The sequence below is a fragment of the Ursus americanus genome, chromosome 19, assembly GCF_024610735.1.
Source record: "Ursus americanus isolate L20-20 chromosome 19, mUrsAme1.1.p, whole genome shotgun sequence".
Lineage (NCBI taxonomy): Eukaryota > Metazoa > Chordata > Mammalia > Carnivora > Ursidae > Ursus > Ursus americanus.
In genome coordinates, this window is record NC_142145.1 from 22,368,005 (window position 1) to 22,392,255 (window position 24,251).

General features: G+C 44.4%; 1 long non-coding RNA gene and 2 pseudogenes across 1 annotated transcript in view; all 3 read right to left on the reverse strand.

Annotated features, from left to right (window-relative positions):
* Positions 1-1,882: 1,882 nt before the first annotated feature.
* LOC123787554 (large ribosomal subunit protein eL30-like) lies at positions 1,883-12,317 on the reverse strand (annotated as a pseudogene).
* A 3,068-nt stretch (positions 12,318-15,385) lies between these two features.
* On the reverse strand, positions 15,386-16,892 carry LOC123787553 (protein NipSnap homolog 3A pseudogene; annotated as a pseudogene).
* Positions 16,893-18,472: 1,580 nt separating this feature from the next.
* Positions 18,473-24,251, reverse strand: part of LOC123787401 (uncharacterized) — a 48,039-nt gene continuing 42,260 nt past the window's right edge. Inside the window, exon 3 of the long non-coding RNA XR_006778204.2 lies at positions 18,473-19,501. This is a non-coding gene — a long non-coding RNA (uncharacterized LOC123787401). The remainder of the gene's footprint in view (positions 19,502-24,251) is intronic.

Consider the following 24,251-nt stretch of genomic DNA (forward strand, 5'->3'; position numbering starts at 1 on the left):
TCCGCAGGGAACCTTGTAGCTACTTATCACTTCCTCCTGGCTCCGGCTTCTGGAACTCTGTTAGTCCTGCTTGACACACACCTTGGCAGTTCTCCTTGCATCCTTCCTGTGGGCCTCTGCTTTCCCATCCCTACACAGCACGATGGCAGCCTACCTCATTTTCAGCCTCGGGCCAAGCACAAGTGTCGCCCCTGCCCTTCTGCCGCGTTGGCCAAATTTCCCTGCTCGCTAAACAATTCCAGGCTCTTCCCAGCAGGGCTGAGTGAGCTGCAAGTTCAATTTTCCCTCCAAGGCTCTGCCTTGTTCTCTGTCACTCCTGGGGCTGGAGTGCAGTAGGCAGATGCACTTCTTGCCCATCTCTGGGCCCATCCATCACTCCATGTGTGACCTGTGCTGTGCTGTGGGAGGCAGAAAGCCCATCCCCAACAAAGCCTCCTAGGTGACATCCCAAATCCAGCCTCCAATTCACGTTACATACCAGGCCCCTCTGCAATGACCATGCTTCTGATCATTCAGCAGTATTGCTTACATCAACTTGCTTCTCTGCTCAGAAACCTATCCATGACCAAAAGTTGACAATGCTTGGCCTTCAAGTCCTTCCCTCTGCTATAACACTCGTCTTCCAGGAGTTACTCACCCAAGATCACCTTACGCCAGCCTTGCTAGGAAAGGATCATGAAAGAAGGGGAGTAGCAGACAGAGGCCAGCGGGTTGTGGGTGAAGTGAAGACATGATTGGGCCTGGGCCGGAGAAAAGCACCTCTGGGAGAGTACGGTGTCTGCTCTGCCTAGAATGTTCTTTACCACTTTCTCCCTGGTGGACCGCTCATCCTTCACACTCCAATTTTCCACAACCTGCCTTACCTCCAAATTTCAATCCCTTTCCATATCTCCGCTCTGCCATTTTTCACACTGAATTGACATCTTTTTAAAAATGCCTGAATCCCCCACAACTAAATGCAGATGGCATTTTCTTAAAGGGCCTGCATCTGTACATCTTTTTTTTATCCTCACTATCCGATATTTCCCTTGTACTTGGGGCATGATCAAAATATCTGTCGAAAGAATGCACACAATGTGTAAGACAGAATTAATGCTGGGTAGGATGAATGAATGAATCATGCAAATGTGACTGGGAAAGAATTGTCTGTGAAGCTCCCCACCAGGTGATTGCAGTAACTATAACACCTGAGACGGGCACGCACACAAATTTGCAACACAAATTGGCATCTTTAAAATCCAGATGTGGGCGCGCGGCCATCTAATTGGGCCTTTTGCACAACACTGAACATGGGAAATTACCAACAAATGTCGATCAATAAATGAGCTTGGTAGTTTTTCTCAGAATAGCCCCAAGACTAAAACTGCAAAGCCAAGCTCTATAGTCAGAATAATCCATTTACTCTCCAGCCAGAAGCAATCCTGCACTTTTTCCCATGACAAAACATACATATGGGCCGTCGGTGGTTGCTTCCAGGCACCCATGACAACCCCCCAGCAGTCTCCTATCTGTGAAGGAGAGGTAGGCTTGAATGCAGAGCTGAGCATTCCGTAGCTAAGACGAAATTCAAAGCTTAAGTTCCCGCACTTCTCGCGATCATCAAATGATATGTCAGCACTAAAAACACGCATAGAAGAATTACGTCCAGTTGGGCATGGGAAGAAGGCTTTGCGCATTCTACTTTCGGGATATTTGGGGGAAAGTGATGGTGTCGTTTACACACAGTTCTTAAATCAGATGGAGCATTCTTGCCAAGCAGCCCAAGAGTTGCCGGTGGAACATCACTTTTCCCCCTTCTCCTCTTCTCTGTGCAGGTCTATGCTTTGTAATTGAATCTAAATATGGCATCGGGGTATTTTTAAAATCTAGAGATTGGAAACACTTACTGGAAGAGGCTGGTTTGCAGGTTGGGGGCTTGGCATTGGCAGCAGCTAAGGCGCTTGCAGAAGATGGCCGGATTCAGGCTGGCCAGAAGCAGAGCGAGCGTGGAAAAGGCCAGGTTTGGCTTAAGAGACTTAGCATCAGCTGTTATAACCTGGCAAACGGAGAAGGAATTTTTTCGCAGCCAGCAGTAAAATGAAACTTATGGAAACAATAAAGTAAATGTTCTGTCTCGCCAGTGAGTCAAATTAGAGAAGAGTGGATTTTTCCAACCAGGCCGGAAAGTCGGTGTGCCTTGGTGGTCTAAGGATAGCCAGGAAGTTAATGGCATTTCAGATTTACAGATCTGAATGATACAGATCACAGGTCGACCACGCAGCCCGCTGTCTGTTTTTGTAGGCTCACCAGAGAAGAATCGTTTTTACATTTTTTAGTGGGTGGAGAAAAAAAATCAGAAGAAGAATAATACTTCATGACACATGAAAATCATATAAAATTTGAATTTCAGTATCCATAAATAAAGTTTTATTTACCCGGCCGTACTCATTCATTCACATAGTGTCTACGGCTGCTTTCCTGCTACACTGAATGCAGAGTTGGTCTTAGTGAAAGAGACCACATAGCCTGCAAAGCCTAAAGTATTTATTTACTATGCGGCCCTTTTCAAAAGCTCGCTGACTTCTAATATGCATAGACAGAGAAAATTAATTCTGGGCCCATTCCTAACAAGACAAAGGCGACAGGTAGCACAGGACAAGGCATGAACTTGAAGTTGGAAGAGACCGTGGAAGACTCGCCATCCAGGTGTGAGCGCTCACCAGGTCTGAGAGGCCCGCCCCGTCACGAACACCACAACTCTGCCTACTGTGTTGCTGATGTTAAGTAAAACAATCTCTGTCCCCACCCCAGTATAGGCTTTCTTAACCATAAGCTTTTTCTACATTGAAAGGACATTAGCCACAATCTTTCTTGATCAAAGAGTAGACTCCTACCACCCATCACGGGTTAGGACTTCGTATGACTTAGGGGACTTTCACGGACACTGTCCCATTTTACCTTCATAACATCTCCTAGAGACAATGATTCATCTCTATATCGGAAAAAAAAAAAGAGAAATCTAAGGATTAACATTATGGACTGAATTGTGTGCCCCCCAAAATGCATATATTGAAATCCTAACGCCCATTGTGACTGTATTCGGAGATACCATTAGGGAGGTGATTAAGGTTAAATAAAGTCGAAAGGGTGCATTTCTAATCCAAGCAGATTGGTGTCCTTATAAGAAGAGGAAAAGATACTAGATCTCTCTCTCTCTCTCCATGTGCACAGAGAAAAGACCATGTAGGAACACAGCAAGAAGGTGGCTATCTGCCAGCCAGGAAGAGAGCTCGCACCAGAAACCAACTCTGACGGCATCTTGATCTTAGACTCTCAGTCTCCACAACTGTGAGAAAATAAGCATCTGTTGTTTAAGCCGCCCAGCCTGTGGAATGTTGTTATGGTAGCTCAACCAGACTAAGATAGTTCATAGTTAAATGAGAGGGTCAAAAGGAGGCAGCCCACCAGTGGCAGAGCAGAGACTTGTCACCCATCGCACAAATATTTATTAAGTACTTACTAAATATAAGGTGTTTTATGGAGGACACAGGTATTAATCTAAGAATCACATCAATACAAGTAAAATTACAGCTATGATAAGTGCTACCACAGAGAGTTGTATGTGGTATGAGATACAAATAAGATGAGCTGACCTAGGGTGGTCAAAGAAGGCTTGCCCAAGACATAGCTGAAATGAGGTCTGAAAGGTGAGGAGTGCAGGAGGAAGGGAGTGAAATTCCAGACAGATGGCATGTGCAAAGACCCTGTGGTAGTAGGAAGCATACGGTGTTCAAAGAAATCAGAGAAGGCCAATGTGGCTGAATCAGAAGAGTGGGGAATGACTGGAGATGAGGCTTAAGAGGCAAGAGCTGGTCAGACTTCTCATGGCCCTCTTGGCCATTTTAAATAACTGAGGCTTTAGGAAGCACTACAGTGCTTCAACATGGGGAGGGCTCGGTGAGATTTCCAATTAGAAAGGCTTCCTCTGGCTGCAGTAGGAGATATGGATTGGAGAGAGTCATGGGAGCAGCAGGAAGACTAGAGACAGTTGCAGTAGGCAAGGTGAGAGATGATTGGGACCTAGACGACAGAGATTGCTTTGAAGATATAGGGAAGGAAAGGGTTATGAGAGCTAGTATGAGGTAAAGTCATTGGGATCTGTGATCGACGCAGTATGTGGTTGAGAGGAAGATGGCAAGTATGACTTCATGGTCCCTGTCCATCCAGGGGAATGGCTGAGATGAGGATGATGTTTACCGAGATATGAAACAGTACAAGCGATGTCGATGCCCTTTAGCCAAAGACCACCAGGGACACATCTGCAACGGAACCCAGTTCGGGGTGTGGAGTTGCTGCAACAGGAGAGAATGAACACGATGGGGAGTGGTCGACTCAGTAAGAGGGTGTTAGAAGAAGCATGAGGAATCTGGGCTTCTTGCTGGTGATTGGCAGATTACACAGGGAAGTGTGGTTTGCTCTACTTTGGATGCGGGCAGGAAGTGGGGTAACTCTATGATGGGGTAGCTTCTATGCTTACCTAGAAGGCCATAAGGACGCAGGGAGGATGCGGCTGGGGATTGGTAAAGACAAATCAGGCTTATCTGATCCGGGATGAGGTGAAGTTGGGTCATTTTGTGGCAGGGACCATGCGTATGTTTTTGTCTGTGTTCTGACATGATTACAGAATGATCTCGTTTGTCTCTTCTCTGAGGGCCCTGCTTGCGGTTGGCACTCTTGGGGATTGTCTATGGTCAAAAAGGGGTATACCAAAGCTGAGCTCTAAATGCCAGGCAGCACCTCACAATTCCACTGGCCCGTGGAAAGGCCCAGCGAGTTCCTGGCTGTTGGGGCTGTTTTCCTGCCTCAGTTACCCCTTTTGGCCAAGGACAGATACAGAGTTGAGCTGTAGGACATTCATCTAGGATATTCTGATGGTCACCAGGGCTGGGCTTTTGCTATCAGGAGGTCGAAGAGACTCCAGAACTCGTCCGTAGCGGGAAGAGGGTCTGCGGCTGCGGTTCCTACTGTTGCAGGACGAGAAGCTTCACATCTGACAAGACAGCGGCTGCACAGTGGAATGTATAACTTTGGACAGGAGGCGTCAGCCCCTGCGACGCCGGCAGTTACCAGAAACAGAAACAAAAATGGGTTTTAGTTCTTGTAATAGACCCTGAAGATAGGGACCTAGATGATCAAATCCAGGCAATGAAAACATGTCCCAAATTCCAAATGGTCTCTTCTGGAGATCCAAATGTTCTTTCTTTTCTAGACTAATTATAGGCTTCTATTTAGGTACCAAAAAAAAAAAAAAAAAAAGGAAAGAAAGAAAGAAAAAGAAAGAAAGAAAGAAAAGAAAAAGAAAAAGAAAAAAAAACTAAACTAAAAAGTAAAAGTGTTTGCTATAGCATAAATTTCCCCTTGGCTAGCTAAGAAGAAATAAGGGTTATGCGATTAGGCAGGAGAACATTAGCTAATGAATTTAAATTTAAACTGGTTTGTTGGGTTTCCAAAGCAGAAGTTGTATCATTTATGACATCTGATAGCATCTGAGGTAAGTCCCAGACCACCTTTTCCCCTTGTGATGTTCTTGCCCTGGAAATTGCAGCCTGCAGAGCAATGCAAAGAGAGGGAGTCACTTCTTTCTCTTGGGAGTTCTCCTGAGTAGACTGTATTTGCCTCATTTTCAAGGTTGCTGGGTATTCTTCTCAAGGATCCCACAAACCCATGGCCTGGCACCTCATTTCCTCTGGTTGGGAAGGAGGATGGAGAGAGTGTGGAAAGGGAATTGTCAGTGCCAAGAAGAGCAGGCAGTGACCCTCTTGTTGGAGAAGGGCTGACTGAAGCACCTTCAGTTCAGGGTGGATTTTGCTAAAAGTATCCCCTTTGGAATTATGTATTCGAGTTTAATGTTTCAAACCCCTGATTGATTGCTCAGGTTAGAGCTGTGATAACAGTGGTTGGTGTTCTTCAAGAGGCTGAAAATGCCAGCTCTTGGGAAAATGACAGGTCTTTGAGAAATAATCAGGTTCACTGCACATCTCTCTTCAATAGGAGGATTATCACCGGGTTCACAAAATTGCCTATGATGGTCTTCCCCTAGCACTGAAGGTCCCTTCTTAGTACCTAGAGATCCTGTGAAAAAAGAGGAGGCATTTCATTTTAATGCCTTGTTGATATCCGTTATCCTTCCTGTAGCCATCTATCAAAGAGAATCTTTTGCTTGAAAATAAATTCCTTCCATATGATTTTGAACATTTCTTTGGAAAAGCAGAGGATTGAGTTATATGACCTCCAGATGTCCCTTTGTGTCCTTGTAAGTCTACGATTCCTGACCTGGAAATAGTCAAAAATATATAATCTGATACCATTTTGGCTACATATGAAATTAATCAATGTCGATGGTAATAACCATAGGGCGGAAAGGCCTCAGTGATCAGGGAGATGTTGCTGATAACAGTGAAAGAGAAGATTCTGCTTTGGCAGGGAGGCCACAGGGTAAAAGAATCATCTTAATGCAACTTCCAAAGAACTTGATGAACTTCGGTTCCTCCTAATAGATGTTGGAAATGAAAAACCATAAATTCACAGAGGGAGCAGAGATAGCTTAATGTAAGAGTTCTATGTGTCAATAGTTGTAAGATAGAGATTAGTGTCAGGACCTCAGGGCCTAAGATAAAGATAACGTATTTGAAATCAATTAAAGGATCAATAATTTTTGGCCCCTGGAAAGGCTTACTGTATCCTAAAGAAAATGGTTGGTAGGAGCCTAAAAAATCTCAGAAGCCTACAATTTTCTCTAGAATAAGGTGAGCATTCAGTCCCTCCAAACACAAAGGCTACATCTGTGTAACTGAGTTGACAATTCCACATGGGACCATATGGATATATTTATAATTGGTATAACGAACAGCTCCGTGTTTCAGATATTAAAAGCAAGATGATTTCAGCACATGATAAGCGAGCACGAGGATAGACCTATCTAGCCAAATGACGGAAATAAATTTAATAATAAAAACCCACCAGAAGAAGCAACTGTTCATCTGAATTTAAAGGAAATTTCCCTGCCATCTGCTGTTGTTAACATTTTCTATCACCATATTTGCCTGCTCTCTTCCAGAGCCCAGCGCTGCTAAGCTCTTCATACAGGATAAGCTAGTAGGCAGGCGAACAGAGCGATTGGAAGCATGCGAGTGAATACAAAAGGCACTTCACCATCAACAGACCCAGAGTGACATTTTTACCAGCCGCATAGGAATCAATGTTGGACTTCTCCAGGGAAGCTTTTGTCATAGGAGTAAAGGACAAAAAGGGCCCAAAGGACAAAAAGGTGGGTCAGGTGGTTCAGAGATCAAAGGGACATCAGGTTGAGCCACTTGGCCACACCAGCGTCCCACTGCCCTCCTCTGCGTCCTTCTCCCCCTCCAGTACCGCGAAACATGAAATGCAGAGGTAATCAGCTCTAAAGATTGGGAAATAGAATGCTCAGAGGAAGAACACATGCACGCATCAGCAACAAATAACCTGAGCCAATTACAGATGTCCCAAAGCCCAGGATAATGTCAAAGGCCATTAGAGAGGAAACAGGATTCTCATAAAGGGCGAATCAGGCATTGACGGCGGTGGTGGTAGTGAAGAGACAATGCTTGATGTTTCTCAATTAAGAGAAGAGCTTAGGAAACAAGATATTTAAATGGGTACTGGTCCAGACAGGTCTTACCCCACAAGCTTAGGGTAGAGAAAATGGAATTAAAAGGACAATGAGTACAAAGAGACAGCAAGCTCTCCACCATCCCCCAAGGAGCTGATTTGTTTGGACCGTGTTTCCAAGTAAGGAGAAAAGGAAATCTTACCTTGGGTTAGGCTCTGTGCCCGAGGGAGCTTCAGTATGGCCAGCTTCCCCAGAGAGAGAATAACCGGGTTGACACAGGGACTCAGACCTTCCCCAGTGTAGGTAATTTGGACTCCTGTGGAGATATTCCATGAGCAACCTGTGCAACCCAGAACTCCTAACGGTGGACCTCGGCAGACCATCTTCAACCCAGAGAAGACCTGATGGATGGACTGCCTTCATTGGGCCCCCAGTAGGGCCCACACAGGGGCCATTGCAGGGTTTCTCTAAGACTTGTGCTCAGTAGGGGTATAAACCGATTGGAGACCTGCTGGAAATAGGCCAGATAAGCCACATCTGCGTGCCCTGCTCCTACCCATGGGTCGCAGCTATACCTGGCAAGGAAGAACCACCTGTCGGCCATAAAGAGCAATTTGATTCGGGTGTGAGATCACTCCGTGAGGGGGTGGGCTGATTGTTGACACCGCTCTGCCCGGCCGGCTCTCTTGGAGATAGATAGACCCTGAGGGCTGGATGGAACATGGCCTGTAGCATGGAGATACAGCTCTCAAGCGTTTTGTTTTGTGTTGTGTTGTTTTTGGCGAGCGGGAGCTGTGAGATAGAGGGTTTATGAAAGTATATAAGATGAAAGCTAAAGTTAAACATCTCCCCAAACAAACGTATTTACATGTGACTTGCCTTCAATTTCAGGGAGCTCACAGGGGCCCTAATGTCTATGTATGCACCCCTGCTTAGAGGCTTCTGTGGATAGCACAGATGAGGACTTTATTTCTAGGACCTAGAAACCTCACTAACAATTCCTTAAAGTGTGTTTCCTACTGCACTTGCCTGGAAATCACCTGGTGCCATCACTCAGCGCCTGCTGAAAATGCAGATTCCTGGGCCCCTCCTGACATTCATCCAAGCGGGGGTCCTAGAATTTGCATTCTTACTAAGCACTCAGGTAGTATTTATAGCTTAAGAACTGCTAGGAGTTGAGGATGGCCATAAAAGAGGCCTTGGGAGTCCAACCAAAATCTAAGACTGATAGGAAAAGTTTTCAGAAACTGATCACTCAATAGGGCTGTCACCTGATTAGGACACAAGGTGGTGGGTGGGACTCAAGGTTGTCTGATTGACAGAAAGGAGGGGGTCCGCTGACACTGGTTATGAACCAACATTTGTCCAGAGCCCACTTGAGTCCAGGCACTTGAGCATGAGCTTTATGGCACTTGGTTCCTCTCAGTGATTCTATTATAGATGAAGAAATCAAGGCTCAGAGAGTTTGGAGAACTTGCATAGCACCATAGAGCAAAATAAGGGGAGCCAGACCTTAAAGGCAAACAACCTGACCCGACTCTTTTTCGATGATGATTACTTACTCATTCATTCATTCATTCATTCATTCATTCATTTTGAGAGGGAGGGGGAGGGGCTAAGGGAGTGGGAGAGAGAGAATCTCAAGCAGACTCCATGTTCAGCACAGAGACCGACTCGGGACTCGATCTCACAACCCTGAGATCATGACCTGAGCTGAACCAACTAAGCCACCCAGGCACCCCTTGATGATGATTTTAAAACGACACCACCCAGTTTGCCCTTTGTCTGCCAGACTTGGATTACAAAAGAGAAATAGGGGCGCCTGGGTAGCGCAGTCATTAAAGCGTCTGCCTTCGGCTCAGGGCGTGATCCTGGCGTTCCGGGATCGAGTCCCACGTCAGGCTCCTCCGCTGGGAGCCTGCTTCTTCCTCTCCCACTCCCCCTGCTGTGTTCCCTCTCTCGCTGGCTGTCTCTCTGTCACATAAATAAATAAAATCTTTAAAAAAAAAAAAAAGAGAGAGAAATAAATTCATTCATTATATATTTCAAAATGCTGAGCATATACTGTCTTCATTTACCTGGGAATATATTTCAGAACATAAGATTTATTCAGATGAAACAGGAGAAGGAAATGCAAAATGTGATGTCAGCCAATTTGCAATGTATGAAGTTTGGGCCACATGTGCAATGGGCAACCAGGAATGGGGCTCAGTATACAATTCTGAGTAGCTGGAGAGGCTTCCTAGAGAAAATGGTGTTTTGAATCAACTCTGAGGAGTCAGTAGAATTTTGAATTAATTCAACCTTGTATAGAGCTTGGATTTAAATAGACTACAATCTCCCCAAAATCCACCTCGAATTTTACTTTTTAAACAAGAATATTTATGGAAGGCAGAGAGAGGAATTCCTCAACAAAGAAAAGTTTCTCATTTTATAATCACTAGTTCCTTAGTCACTTTCAAAGGATGAAGGAAAAGGGGTTGAGGGCTTTCCGTGTGCCAGGCACTGTATTAACTCACTTAATCCTTATAAACACATTTGGGATTAGGTGTTATTATTACCCTGCCCAGTGTTAAAATCACACACACTTGGCCAAGGTGTAACAAGTAGGAAATGACAAGATTCCGACTGATAGTTGAGGGTTGCCTGCCCTTAAGCCACAGGCCACACTGACAAGCTGGCACGGTTGGAGATTTGGGGAATCTGGCTCAGTCCACCACACTGAAAGGGAAAAGGTAGAAAGATCATATGTGACAAGGGACTTGGTATTCACCAGGGTGCATAAATGATTATGTTTTGAAAGTAAAGGACATCAGGTTATCAGGTTTTGAATAAAGCACCTGCCTAACTATGAGATTGAAGGAGGAGATTTATAGGTTTATCTGTCTCTGGCAAACAACCTCAGTCCCTGAGGAGAGTCTCTCCCATTTGGAAACATGTTTATTTTAGCGCTGAGCAGTGTTTTGTTCCCTTAGAGTCTAAGGAATAGTCCTGAAGGGCACTGACCTTGTCCCAAGTGCTTTCTCCTTTTTACGACTATCCCTGACTTTAATCCCACCATTTTGCCTTTGAGCACCCATCTTTTAAAAGCTGGATTGACTGACTGTCAAAAAACAAAGGGGAGGAGAAGGATTTATTAAGATATATAATTGCCTACCCATGGGTCCACTGACAATCCATCTTGGAGAATGACGTGCACTTCCAGTCCCCCAAAAGGGCGAGGGGCCCTTGGATAGCCCACTCAGATGGGGGCTGTAATGATTCAGCAAGATGTACCCCGACATTGATGGTAAGTGTTCAGTTGCCCTTATAAACTAACCTCTTGTAGCATCATGACTCTGAAACCATCCTCTCCAGATCTATCCATATGTTTCCCAATAGAAAGATTCAGCAATCTAAGCATTCTCGTGAACATTTCTCAGTAGCTTTCTTTTGTTCATTTCCTTAGCCCTGTTTATCTCTGAGAGTTTCTCAGTGTTATTTCCGATACTCTGGTTGACACGGGAATGTTGGTGCTTCCAGCATGCTCAGCTCTGTCTTCATACAATGACATCCTCAGCATGATAATAATAATGGCTAACATTAGCAAGTGCTATGTGCCGGGTGATGTTCTAAGCAATTACATGTATTTACTCATTCAAATCTTTATAACAAATCAATGAGTTAGGACTGTTTTGTAGATAAAGAAAGGGGAACACAGCACGTTCCGGCCATTTGCCAAAGATCAGAAAGCTAACATGCAGCCCGGAAAGGTATTCCTTTTAGCTTCAGCACCTATGTGCTCAACCCGTATGCTCTTTTCCACCAGTATGTCTCTATTTCAACCCTAATGTTACGTAGCTTTACTTATTCACACCACCAACTCACACGCATTTTTTTTTTTTTTTTAGCAAGCTCTGGCCAGTTTTATTAAAGAAAAATTTTTGCATGATTTGCTTTTCAGCAGTCTGTTCTGACAGGCTTTTCATGATATCAGAATCTCCTGGATCAATGACAGCCAGTGTGCCTATGCTATAGTATCTCCCACATGCTGTGCCCAATTCAATATTATCGCTACCGTAGGGCTGGACGCCGGTTTTGGCCAACATGGCACAGTATTCTATTTCAGATTTCCTCAAGGCTGGGCAGCTGTTGGCAGGATGGCCAATTTCCCTTTGCCATGTCTGATCATTTTCAGAGTCTGCTTGTACCCCAGAGCGTACTTTCCACTTTTCATAACAAGTTGGAGCCTAGAGTTGATCGACTCCAGAGACTTTTTCGTCTTCCCGCCTTAGGTGTGGGACAGCGCCAACCAAGAGCAGCCACCAAGATGGCTGGCAACGAGGAAGGAAAGCTTATGCACGTATATTAGCATATAGGCTGGAGCGGGAAAGTATCCCTAAAGACCAAAAACATTATGCAAGCAGTAATAGCAATGGATACCATTTACTGAGTTAATTTTACATTCTTAATGATTTTAAAAGCATCCTTGCAAAGTTATATAATTGACTCAATTTTTTAACTCTAGAAGTCAGACAGGTCAAGTGGATGATTTAAGATCATCAGCATGTTTGTGGAGATTTGAACCCAAATCAGCCAAATTCAGAGGCCCCTGATCTTTCGGCTACTACTTGAAGGCTTCTTACTAACCCTCAGGCACAATCAGCCTAGTGTAGTCAAATAAATAGTCAGATAAAGTGACTATCATCATTGTGGAACTATTAACAGCCAAAGAATGAAGGAAGTGTTAGGGTCCAAGGACAGGCCACCCCAAGATGGGCCACTGTAGCATGAAGATTATTTTGAGTTCAAAAGCAATCCCAGCAGATTGAGGAAAAGCTCCTTTCCTCTCCCTCATTTGCCTAAGAAGACTTTACAGGAAGAAAGCTATCACCATTAATAACTGTATTATAATATGAACTAGGTATGGTAGACGGGAAGAAACCTAACAAGACCTGTTTGATTCAAGTCCTCTATGTCCCATTGCTTCCAAGTGGCCCAGAAAATGTTTGCTTTCCAAACATTTATTCTTTCTTATCTTCCTGTGAATTGCATTCCTTCTTTCAAAAGAAGTCCCAGACCCTTACCTCCCTCTCCTTAGTCCAGAATGGCATACATATTTTGCCCACCTTTTGGATTTCCATGTCTGTGTGAATTCCCTGTATGAACACTATTAAATTTTATTTTCTCCTGTTAATCTGTCTCATGTCAATTTGATTCTCAGTCTGGCTACAAGCAGCTTAAAAGGGACAGGATATTCTTGCTCCCCAACAGGAATATTGGCCATAATTAGACATAAATTCTAAATTTCAGGGGGGAAAATAGCTTGTAAAAGTTCAGAGAAAAGGTGGGAATGACCCCTTGGCAACATTCTAAAAGTTAAAATGGCTAAAAGAAGAAAGGAGTTTTCCGGGAAAGAAATCTACCTGAATAGTAACTAATGTCTTAGTCCATTTGGGCTCCTGTAACAAAGTATCAGAGCCTGGGTGGCTTACACACAACAGAAATCCATTTTGCACAGCTCTGAAGGCTGGAAGTCAGCAGCCAGGGTGCCAGCGAGGTCAGGTTCTCCAGAAAACCCCTTTGAGTCACAGACTGCCAATTTCTCCTTGTATCCTCCCACGGCACAGAGAGAGAGAGCCACTCCTCGGCCTCTTCTTATCAGGGTACTAATCCCATTCATGAGGGCTCTGCCCTCCGGACCACATCACCTCCCCAAGGCTCCATCTCCAAGTACCACTACTCTGGGGATTAGATTTCAGCATATGAATTTTAGGAGGACACAAACATTCAGTCCATAACAACAAATGACATCGATCAAGAAGGAAAAGGGAAGTGTCTTTTAAGAAACAAACCAAGAGCAAACGACAAGAAAAAAAAAAAAAAACATGCAGAGAACTCTTTAATGGTCCCCTATTTTAAAGAGAAATGCCTGAAATATGAAAAGAAGCACTTATAACCAAGGCATATTACCCAGTCCTAATGATCTTAGGAAAACCAGAGTCCAAATTGCCCCGAGGCTTAAACATCCGTGTAAGGGCATCGCAAGGGGGCTTTGGGCTGTGGCCAGAGCAGGAAGAACGAGGAATGAAGGGCCCGTTGGGGGCAAATGATGTCATGTTGAAAGCTAACAGAGAAAAGCAGGGCAATTCAACTCCTATATTGCTTTCTCTATCGAAGAAAGTGATCTTCAAACTGGGAAGGCTCGAACAAATATGGTTAGTAGGAAATTGAAAGCTGAGGGAAGCAAGGAGACAGGAAAACATCTGGCCGCTCAGATGTGTTGAGGCGAATGACATCCCACTCCACAGAGGAAGGTGTGGGGTGTAAGCAGCTGCATTTTGGAGAGTAGGAACATGCTCCAATAAAAAAAAAAAAAAAAAAAAAAGAGGAAATGGGTGGATTAAGGAAAGGTAAAAGTCAAAGTATCCAGACCTGGTAGTATTTCTTTACGGATATACAGACTTTTATTACAGCAAGTATTTCTGTAGCCATAAATATCTCCTTAAAACAAAGAGGTGTCCCAAGTATCTTTATTAAGTAGTGATTTAAAATGAAGTTGAGACGCTTGGGTGGCTCAGTTGGTTTAGCGTCCGACTCTTGATTTCGGCTTAGGTCATGGTCTCAGGGTTGTGGGATCAGAGCCCTGCACTGGGCTCTGTGCTCAGCGGGGAGTCTGCTTGAGAGTCTCTCTCCCTCTCCCCCTCCCCTTCCTGCCCCCTCTCTAAAATAAATAAATAAACTTAAAAAAATTAAAAAATAAAAATGAAGTATAAATTAATAAAATTAATTTTATTTTTAAAATTATTTAATTTTATTTTTTAAATTATTATTATGTTCACTTAGCCAGCTGGTTCATCAGGTTTCATCTGGAAAATAACCAGTTCGTCATTAGTGTTTGATGTAGTGTTCAACGATTCATTAGTTGCGTATAACACCTAGTGCTCTTCACATCACATGCCCTCCTTAATACTCATCACCCAGATACCCCATTCCCCCACTCCCCTCCCTTCTAAAACCCTCAGTTTGTTTCCTAGAGTCCAGAGTCTCTCATGATTTGTCTCCCTCTCTGACTTCTTCCCATTCAGTTTTCCCTTCCTTCCCCTGGTCCTCTGCGCTATTCCTTATGTCCCCTATATGAGTGAAACCATATGATAATTGTGTTCCTCTGCTTGACTTATTTCACTTAGTGAAATAAGTGACTTATTTCACTTAATCCCCGCCAGTTCCATATATATCATTGCAAATGGTGGGTAGTCATCCTTTCTGATGGCTGAATATAAGTGACTTATTTCACTTAATCCCCGCCAGTTCCATATATATCATTGCAAATGGTGGGTAGTCATCCTTTCTGATGGCTGAATAATATTCCATTGTATATATGGACCACATCTTCTCTATCCATTCATCTGTTGAAGGGCATTTCGGCTCCTTCCACAGTTTGGCTATTGTGGACATTGCTGCTATGAGCACTGAGGTGCATGTGCCCCTTCTTTTTACTACATCTGTATCTTTGGGATAAATACTTAGAAGGGCAGTTGCTGGGTCTTAGGGTAGCTCTATTTTTAACATCTTGAGGAACCTCAGTAAAATTAATTTTAAAGGAACACACTTCAGCATATAAACCAACAAGTCTTCTAAAGTTTTTTAATACCAAGACATAATTACATTATTTTCCAAGTTAGAATGACTAATAATTAATGTGAAACCATAATTAATACAGATGACACAGATGTACTGTACTTTTCCAAAGTAAAGAAATATATTTGACCTAAATTTTTATGAATCACATTTGACATCACAAAATAAACTTTACTGAGCAAAGAAATTGTTTAAATATCCCATAAAAATAGACATGATGAAAAGATAGACATTGTGTACAAATAATATTAAAATATTGTCACAGGTATGGAAATGTGACATTATCATTTGAATATAATAAAATTTTATAAAGCAAAGGATTGTCAAAATACAGAAGAAGAGATATTCTGAAACAAATGAAAAATCAAGATCATGCAGTAGTGGCAACAATTTGTAACTTACAACAGATACTCAAATGCCATGGGGAAAATGAACAGAACTATCTCCGGAAGGAAGCGGTGGTGACAAAAGACAAAGGTGGCTTTCAAAAATGCAAGGGATGTAGCTAATTAACTTACCACCTCCTTCAAATAAAAGTGAGAATCTCTTGGGAGAAGCTAAGCCCCTTAACAGACACATTTTAGAGCAGTTAATGAAATGCTGTGTATTTCAGTAGCAAACTATTTCAACAGCGAAATGACATAGAATTAGAAGCACATTCTGCTGTTGACACTTGGTAGTTGACATTTTTCCAAACAGCCACCACAAGTCTGAGGTTCTCATGAGACTGATGTCTCCCAGTTACATGATTATCCACACTCATTTCACCGAAGAACACAGTCTCTGCTGGTTGCTCCATATTCTGGGTGGAGAACACCAATTGGTTTTACATAGCTTAAGTCTACAGGGACACCAGCTGCCCTCTTAGATGCATCACCCCACAGAGCTGGCCCATCAGGTTTCATCTGGAAAATAACCAGTTCATGGACTCCTTTGGAGGTTTTTCTGTTTTGGACCATGGTACCACGTAAGTAATCTCAAACTCTTATTTATCAATGAGAGCCAAATTTGGAATGAGAAATTGTTCTTGGCATTCTTTATTTTTGGTCAAGCCTTTCTGAACTTCAGTTCCATGAGCAAAACTATCATCCTTCCAAACATGAAACACTTTATTCACTCTGCCTCCAAATTTTGCACTCCTGAATCCAACCAAATCAGAGTCAGCTGTCCAAAGATGAATGGTTTTCATAATATTTTTTGGAAACTGATCTATCTTTAAAGGTTTAAGGCAATAAGTATGAAACTCATAGAGTATTCCATCGTATTGTCTGGGGCCCCCCATAGCAAAGGCAAACACATCTGAGGGTGAATGGCCGTGGGGCCAGACCCCTCAGGAGACAAGCATGGTGGCAGCTTCAGTATTGAGAAGGGCAGCCAGTCAGTGGTCTTTCAAGGGTCCCTCCTCTTATGCCTTCCCTGCTAGAAACCAGGGCCTGGCCAATTTTTAAAAGAGTAAATATCTTTGAATATTTAAAAGATAATGATTGAATATAATTACTTGTGCCACCATGGTTTTTATGAAACAAGCTTTACCAAACTAACCTCGTTTCTGTGTTGAGAAGTTATAGGGAATCCAACGTTTTCCTGGGTTGAGATTTCAAGAAGTCATTGTCGAACTATCCCTATAAACAACGTGGATGAACATGGACTGAATGACAGTTTTATGAAGAAGAGTTTTCTTAACTGGTTGAATTACTGAGTATATAAGCTATTGATAAACTCGGTTCTGTCCATCTGAAAAGTAGTGTGTGATGATGGATGGGGTCCTCTTCTTGCAAAAAAACATATTTGACACATTTCTTATGACTCATATGGATCTACAGAAATCAGATACATGATATTTTGATGCAACTGCTTTGAAGATATTTTGACAGCCATGTAAAGCAATTTAATTTTAAGAAAATTTTCTAAAGTGCCAATTAATATAATTATACTCACAGTGACTTCCTGATCTTCCTCCCATTTCGGAGTGAATTTTAGAGGTGCAGTAAGGTCAAACCCAGGAATGGGACAAGGCTTTGAGATGTTCGTTGTCACATTTCTAGGAAATGAAAAAGATATTTTTATATTTTGATGCGCCCATTTTGATATGACCAAATCAAAGTCATCCCATAAAACTGTTTTTTCCAGACCTGATTCCCATACATTCATCTGTATCACAGATTTTGAAACTTCATAGCAGTAAGGATAGATCTCTTCAGCACACCAAGAGGAGATTACTTTCCAGGATGGCGGTAATTCACTGCGCTTCTAATATTGTGAAGACAGAAAGATAGAGGGAGGGGCGCCTGGGTGGCACAGCGGTTGAGCGTCTGCCTTCGGCTCAGGGCGTGATTCCAGAGTTCTGGGATCGAGCCCCACGTCGGGCTCTTCCGCTATGAGCCTGCTTCTTCCTCTCCCACTCCCCCTGCTTGTGTTCCCTCTCTCGCTGGCTGTCTCTCTCTCTGTCAAATAAATAAATAAAATCTTTTAAAAAAAAAAAGAAAGAAAGATAGAGGGAGAGCTGGTGTGCCGGCTTTCGAGTCAATACTTGATAGATCTCCACAGAGCCAGATGGTTTCCTCTGGAATACAGATAAAGACTGCATATCATTCCAGGTTCTTCGATTGTAAGCAATTGAAATAGAACCTAGGTAACCTGAGCAAGAAAGGACTTTATGGGAGGGATACTGGGAAATGTTTGCAATGATAGTAAAAAGAGAGGTGAACAGGGTCTTGGAAAAACCCGGAATCAGAGCAGCTGCAAGGATGTCAGTAGAGAACCCACACACCTGCTTCTGTAAGAAATACCATCATCCGGGTCAGTTCCACTGACCATGTGTTCCTCAGCACCTCTGCCGAAGTTGCAGAGTTTGTCTTCTGTGCCTTGCCCTCCTCTCCCCTCCCCTGCTTCATGTTGGGGTCATGTGACTGACAGCCCAGCCACGGGCATGCAGGAGGGCAATATCCCAAGGACAAAAGAAGGGCACAATCACCAGAGGAAAAAGGGGCAGTCTGCTGGGAAAGAAAGAAAAAAACAGAGCCACTGGAGATCTGAACTTCAGCCAAACACTCGTTTTTAAAAATACAGGTTTGGTCTCACCTGCTTCATGTAAATAGGGCTTCGCTGACTGCAAATGCCATAGGAGCGCCACGCAGCATTGGTGGTCCCAGCATGAGTGAGATTGCGCCCCTCAGAGCTCCCACCCTCCATAGTCCTGGCACTGTCACTGTCCCCGCTCTGCCGTGGGTGGCCCTCCTGCGGTTCTGGACTCGGGGACACTCCCCTCACTCACCCTCCAGCTGGTAGGGTGGTAGTGTTTCCTGCAGTTACTGAAGTCTCCCTCAGCTCACATTTCCCTCCTCCCTCAGTCCTTCCATCGCGGTGTCAACAGCGCCTGCATGAATCTGTCTCTACGGGGAGCGTCGCGAGTGTTTCTCCCTTCCTTTCTGGGTCCTGGCGGCTGCACGTGCCGGGGTCCACGGCAGGATGGTGGGGCGTTTCGCACCACATCATACTTGGAATGTGTGTCTTGTACAAAGGAAGACTTAGGGAATGTGATAACCAGCTTCCCTATCTGAAGAGCTTTCACCTGAAAGGGGGATTATATTTATCCCGTGTAGTTCCAGAGAGCAGAACCAGGATTAGTGAGCGGGAGCTTCAGGGAAGCAGCTTTCAGTTCACAGCAAGGAACGGTCCTCTAAGCACTTGAACTGCTCACAATGGAATGCACTGGGCAGCTTTTTGGGGGGAGTTAGTCAGGCAGGGGATTAGTTTCCATCTCTCCGAGACACTGGAAAGGTGCCCACCAGAGTGACGTGCTGGGCCAAATCAACTCTCCAGGCCCCCAGATCCCCCTGCAGAATCTATAGGCTTGAATTAAGGATTTGGTCATCTTCTCCTGGAGCTCGAGGACAAAGCTAGTACACTTGGTGGTCTGCAAAAAACAATTATCCTCTAGGATTTATCGTGGCCTCCAGGGTAATTTACAGCAAGGACTCTTCCTCCAGCACTGAAGAAATTCTATGCCCAGCTGAAAGCTGACCCCCTTTAGGAGAAGATCCTTCTCCTTTGCTCACCTCTCTGGATCCACTCTGTGTACCTGGGTTTTACACCCGGGGGCCCTTTGGAAGGGCCAAAGCTGACCACAGCCTAGAACCACGGAATCAACAGATTCTAGTGTTCTGAAGAGTGTTGCTCAAGGTTGTGAATCTCGTTTGATGAATCCAAATCTCAGGATCCCTCTATGGCGGGCTGAGGCTTCCCACGTTGGCCCTGGATTCACAAGGGATGGGCGGACAGAGATGAGGAAAGCTGACAAGACTTCAAAATCCTGAGATTATCTTCCTGCCACCTTGAAAATCCCCCCACCCTTCCAATTCTTGCCACAGCTGTCATTAATGTGTGCACATCTGGACAGCCCCCCCCCCTCTGAAGTTTGGGGCACGTCCCATGAGTCTCGAAATGGCTGTTCTCCGTACATGAGTTTTCCTTTCCTGGAGCAAAACGGCCTTCAATCACACTGTGGGTGTTTGGGGAGAGGGCAGGAGAAAGCCATTCCTTCTTGAGCCCTGTTAAACCAAATACAGAAACAAAAAATTCCAGCTCCTAATATGCTCAGAAAACATCTAGCCCGCTAACAGAACATTCTCTTCCATTTTCCAATGGGGATATTGGAGGGAAGAGGAAATGCAATGATTCACCCATGATCACATAGCCCAGCTATAACAGGACCAAAATTGAACTAGAGTTCATTTTGACCTAGTCCGAGGACGCTCCCCTGACTCCCCACCATATTATTGCTTCAAACGATCCTACTTTACAAGAAGAGAAAGCCACAGAATTGAGTGTTTCAGCGGCTCAGCTCAGTTTTGTAGGAAGTGAGGGTTCAAACTGACAGCGGGATATGAGGGGCCTGGAGGTGGCGTCTTTTGCCAACACAAACCTTTGTGGATAATTTTATTTTCCATTCTGCTTCCCCTTAACTTTTCCCAATATTCTTCCCATTTGCCTCATGTCACGGGGTGATTGCCCAGAAGGCAAAGGGAAAATGCCCGAGACGGGGTGGGCAGAGCCTGGCTCACTTATTAGCAGAGGTGCTGGACACCCGCCACGGTTTAGGGACACCAGGGCACGAGACACCTTACAACATAGACACATCTGCAAGCTGCAAAGTCTGACAACAGCAAAGAATCATTTCCAGTTAACACCACCCTCTTCCTAAAGCCTGTCTCCCCAATGAGGGCCCTAAGGCCATGTTCTTCTAAGGAAAACCAATGGCTAGTCCCTGGACTGAAGGAGCAAGGCTGGGCAGAGGCCAGTGCTCACACGGAAGCAAAGGGCAGGAATAGAGAATATCGCGATGTGGGAGGTGGGAGGTGGGAGGTGGGGAGGGCAGAGGGCACAGCAGGTTCTCTCACGGATGGGCCCACCGATGGGATCCACTCTCCTGCTGCAGGTCAGGGACTCGTCCTCACCTTCCAGCCCAGGAGACTTGAACTGCAACCCTCATCCAACTCTGCTTTTTCTTCTCCCTCTGACCCCTCTCTGCCCACCCCTCGTGTTGTTCCCCTCCTTGTCCCTTTATGTCCCTCAGCCCTCGCCCTGCCCTCCCCCTTCCAGTCTGAGGCAGCCACCTGGGGACCCTGCTATCCAGTAATTAGCCTGAGCAGCTGCTCAACCAAACGAGCTCCAGAGATCCGCAGCTGGGAGAGTGGAGTCCTGCCTGGAGGAGGGGGAAGCCGGGGGGGAGGCCCACCGAGCCTTCTCAGGTGGCCAGATGACGCCTAATTAGGCCCCCTGCTCTGGAAGCCGCACCAGATGGGCAAATGCCTGGAAGCCTTAGGGAGCCAGCAAGACTCTGTGGGAACTCCCAGTGTGTGGCTTCCTCTCCAGCTGCCTCTGGGGCGATGGGGGAGGGCAGTTAAAATAATAATTGGTGCCTCTGGTCAAGAGGCCTCACTTTTTCCTGCCAGGAGGGGCGATGCTCTGCCTCCCAGTGGTGCAACCCCCCACGCCCCCCTTCTGCCAGCCTGGAGTCTGAGTTGTTGACGTTGTTGATTGAAAATGATTTTTTTAGATGCACACAGAGGAGCTGGCACCGGGAACATTTCTCTAAGTCTAAACAATGCACACCATGAATTCATGGAAGGCAGAATTAAACTAGAAGGGAAACATGAAGAAAATGCGTGGGTTTCATTCTTTCCGTCTCCCCAGCCTGCAAAAGGGAGCTGCAAACGCCGTGGCAGAGGGAGAATGGAGCAGTAAATGATTTAATTTTGACGGATTGCTGTTTCTGGGCAGAGGAGAAGTCCAGGCCAGACAGTAACAGGAGGGGGACCGCTGTGCAGGGTAGAGGTTGCCTATGGCAGAGCGAGGCCACTGTGTACCAGGGGGAGCTGCCCTGCCTTTCTCCTAAGTCTCTCGTCCCTGGCCCCAACCCCCATCTACCCAAAAAGTCATAAGGGGAGCAGAAAATGTGGTACGTCCTCCCCCAAAGGTCTGTTTATCAAAGAGGAGTTTGCCTTCTGGGCATCGATGGAAATACTGCTGCTGAAGCTTGCAAACATTAAGGGGGGAAAATGCAAGAGGCAGAGCTAAGTAGGGGCCAAATGACCTTGTTGCCCTTCCCTCTTTTGGACTTCCCTAACTCCTTGTGTGACAAAGAACATCTTTGCCTTTTGGTGAAGAGAGTGATATCTATAGGGTATCCTTGACTCAAAGGGCCTTATTACAGAAAAGTAAAGATCAGGAAAGCCAAGAAATCTTTTCTACCTGCCACCACAGCCCTTGGGTCCCTGCTTGTCATACCCTACAAGCAACCATGTGAATTCGGAGCAGACACCCCTGTGTTTCATCTGGTGGGTTTCTTTTTTTAAGCTGTGAGAGAAAGTGAACTCACATCAGACTTGGTTTTACCTTATAATCACCCTCCAGCCCAGCGGTGATTGTTTTCTGTTATATGCAGGGAAAACTTGCAAAATAAAATAATAAGACTGAGAAAATAAGTGTAAGAATCAACAATGTTGATATTTCTTATTTACTCTTGTTATTAATGTTCCTTATATATGGGACCAAATTGTGGATGGGACGGGCTCTGTGTATGATTACATTTTTGGCCAGCAGAGGACCAGACTGGCAGCAGAATGTCTTTGAGCAATCTCAGTTCTCTGTAGTTTCTGGAGTATAACATACTTTCTGCCAGTTCCGGCTGGTACGGTGGACATTAATTGTTAATTCTCCTACAAGAGCCATCTGCTGAAAGGTAGACTCCCTGGAAATCTGGGGAAACAGCGCCATCTAGCAGTCCTTTCTGTAAGTGCCTCAAAGCTGGGTTTATCTGTCCCTGAGGAGGCCGCCGTTCCTTTAAGGTTGACCAAGTTGGAAAGATGCTCTCCACAAATCCACCTTGGCTATCAATGAGCACAATTGGTTTGCAACAGCTTGGAGTCCATTTTGCTTTAGAAAAGTAGCTCAGCTTAATATTCTGGGTGGATAAGCCAGGTTTCAATAAAATTACATTAGCATAGAGCATTTCAGAACGTATGATGAAAAGTCAGTCTCTTCAATAAATGGTGCTGGGGAGACTGGATAGCCACAGGCAAAATCATGAAACTGGACCACATTCTTAAACCATACACAACACGAAAATAAAGTCAAAATGGAATAAAAACCTAACCGCGAGACACAAAATATAGAGCATTTCATCCATAAGACACTTTGGGGCTAAGCATTTGAAAGATAAGGAAACAGAGAGGCCCAGGGAGGAAAAAACACTTATGTTGAGTCAGGCTCACACGCCAGAACCAATACACCTATTCACAGAATAGCAGAAACGCTTTTTCAAAAGCCAGCCTGAGAGGAAGATAAGAATGAGACACAGAAGTGAGAGCATCCCTGATGGCTAATGCTTTTGAACATTTTTTCATGTGTCTGTTAGCCATTTGTATGTCATCATTGGAAAAGTATCTGTTCATATCTTCTGCCCATTTTTTTATTTGTTTATTTGTTTCTCGTGTATTGAGTTTGAGAAGATCTTTGTAGATCTTGGATCCAAGTCCTTTATCTGTAGTGTCATTTGCAAATATATTCTCCCATTCCGTGGGCTGCCTCTTAGTTTTTCTGACTGTTTCCTTGGCTGTGCAGAAGCTTTTAATCTTGATGAAGTCCCATAAGTTCATTTTATCTTTTGTTTCTCTTGCCTTTGGGGATGTGTCATGAAAAAGGTTGCTTTGGCCGATGTCGTAGAGGTTGCTGCCTATGTTCTCCTCTAGAATTTTGATGGATTCCTGTCTCACATCGAGGTCTTTCATCCATTTGGAGTTTATTTTTGTGTGTGGTGTGAGATAGTGGTCAAGTTTCATTCTTTTGCATGTAGCTGTCCAATTTTCCCAGCACCATTTATTGAAGAGACTGTCTTTTTCCCACCGGATGTTTTTTCCTGCTTTATCAAATATTAGTTGCCCAAAGAGCCGAGGGTCCATTTCTGGGTTCTCTATTCTGTTCCATTGGTCTATGTGTCTGTTTTGGTGCCAGTACCATGCTGTCTTTGTGATCATAGCTTTGTAGTACAGCTTGAAATCCGGCATTGTGATGCCCCCAGCTTTGTTTTTCCTTTTCAACAGTTCCTTGGAGATTCGGGGCCTTTTCTTTTCCATACAAATTTAAGGACTATTTGTTCCAGTTCTTTGAAAAATGTCCTCAGTATTTTGATCGGGATAGCATTGAAAGTGTAGATTGCTCTGGGTAGCATGGACATTTTAACTATGTTAATTCTTCCGATCCATGAGCATGGAATATCTTTCCATCTTTTTATGTCTTCTTCAATGTCTTTCAAGAGTGATTTATAGTTTCTAGAATATAGGTCCTTTAGGTCTCTGGTTGAGTTAATTCCAAGGTAACATATAGTTTTTGGTGCTATTGTAAATGGGATGGATTCCCTAATTTCTCTTTCTTCAGTCTCGTTATTCGTGTATAGAAATGCAACTGATTTCTGAGCAAAACCACACTGAGATACCACCTTACG